General features: G+C 49.0%; 8 non-coding genes across 8 annotated transcripts; all 8 read right to left on the reverse strand.

The window, feature by feature from the left end:
* Positions 1-127: 127 nt before the first annotated feature.
* On the reverse strand, positions 128-199 carry Pmar_PMAR016175. Its single transcript has one exon. It is a non-coding gene; the product is annotated as a tRNA-His (tRNA).
* An 83-nt stretch (positions 200-282) lies between these two features.
* Pmar_PMAR016176 lies at positions 283-354 on the reverse strand. The gene has a single exon. It is a non-coding gene; the product is annotated as a tRNA-His (tRNA).
* Positions 355-437: 83 nt separating this feature from the next.
* Pmar_PMAR016177 lies at positions 438-509 on the reverse strand. The gene has a single exon. It is a non-coding gene; the product is annotated as a tRNA-His (tRNA).
* An 85-nt stretch (positions 510-594) lies between these two features.
* Positions 595-666, reverse strand: Pmar_PMAR016178. The gene has a single exon. It is a non-coding gene; the product is annotated as a tRNA-His (tRNA).
* Positions 667-751: 85 nt separating this feature from the next.
* Pmar_PMAR016179 lies at positions 752-823 on the reverse strand. The gene has a single exon. It is a non-coding gene; the product is annotated as a tRNA-Pro (tRNA).
* An 85-nt stretch (positions 824-908) lies between these two features.
* Positions 909-980, reverse strand: Pmar_PMAR016180. Its single transcript has one exon. It is a non-coding gene; the product is annotated as a tRNA-His (tRNA).
* An 83-nt stretch (positions 981-1,063) lies between these two features.
* On the reverse strand, positions 1,064-1,135 carry Pmar_PMAR016181. Its single transcript has one exon. It is a non-coding gene; the product is annotated as a tRNA-His (tRNA).
* An 85-nt stretch (positions 1,136-1,220) lies between these two features.
* Pmar_PMAR016182 lies at positions 1,221-1,292 on the reverse strand. Its single transcript has one exon. It is a non-coding gene; the product is annotated as a tRNA-His (tRNA).
* Between the last annotated feature and the right edge of the window lie 84 nt (positions 1,293-1,376).

A 1,376-nucleotide genomic window follows, 5' to 3' on the forward strand; every position in this document is an offset into this window, starting at 1 on the left:
TCACGGCCACAACGTGACGTCCTAACCCACTAGACGATAGCGACTCAAAAATGCGGACCGTTGTCGGTCCACATGGATCACCTATCGCTAAACCTCTTCAAGAAGCGTACAATTTGATACATGTCAAAGTCACTACCCAAATTTGAACCGGGGTTGTCACGGCCACAATGTGACGTCCTAACCACTAGACGATAGCGACCCAAAAATGTGGGTCGTTGTCGGTCCACATGGATCACCTATCGCTAAACCTCTTCAAGAAGCGTACAATTTGATACATGTCAAAGTCACTACCCGCATTTGAACCGGGGTTGTCACGGCCACCACGTGACGTCCTAACCACTAGACGATAAAGACCCAAAAATGTGGGCCGTTGTCGGTCCACATGGATCACCTATCGCCAAATCTCTTCAAGAAGCGTACAATTTGATACATATGAAAGTCACTACCCGGATTTGAACCGGGGTTGTCACCGCCACAACGTAACGTCCTAACCACTAGACGATAGCGACTCGAAGAAGTATGAGCCGCTGTCGGTCGACGTGGATCACCTATCACTTAACCCCTTCGAGAAGCGTACAACTCGATGCATACTAAAGTCACTACCCGGATTTGAACCGGGGTAGGCACGGCCACAACGTAACGTCCTAACCACTAGACAATAGCGACTCAAACAAGCATAAGCCGTTGTCGGTCGACGTGGATCACCTATGACTAAACCTCTTCAAGAAGCGTACAATGTGATACATATTAAAGTTACTACCCAAATTTGAACCGGGGTTGTCACGGCCCCAACGTAACGTCCTAACCACTAGACAATAGCGACTCAAAGAAATGTGAGCTGCTGTCCGTCGACGTGGATCACCTATAACTAAACCTCTTCAAGAAACGTACAATTTGATACATGTCAAAGTCACTACCCGGATTTGAACCGGGGTTGTCACGGCCACAACGTGACGTCCTAACCACTAGACGATAACGACTCAAAAATGTGGCCCGTTGTCGGTCCACATGGATCACCTATCGCCAAATCTCTTCAAGAAGCGTACAATTTGATACATATCAAAGTCACTACCCGGATTTGAACCGGGGTTGTCACGGCCACAACGTGACGTCCTAACCACTAGACGATAGCGACCCAAAGTAGTATGGGCCGCTGTCGGTCGACGTGGATCACCTATCACTAAACCCCTTCGAAAAGCGTACAACTCGATGCATAACAAAGTCACTACCCGGATTTGGACCGGGGTTGTCACGGCCACAACGTGACGTCCTAACCACTAGACGATAGCGACCCGAAGAAGTATGGGCCGCTGTCGGTCGACGTGGATCACCTATCACTAAACCCCTTCGAGAAGCATACAACTCGATGCATATCA

Source organism: Perkinsus marinus, assembly GCF_000006405.1.
Source record: "Perkinsus marinus ATCC 50983 genomic scaffold scf_1104296944354, whole genome shotgun sequence".
Classification (NCBI taxonomy): domain Eukaryota; phylum Perkinsozoa; order Perkinsida; family Perkinsidae; genus Perkinsus; species Perkinsus marinus.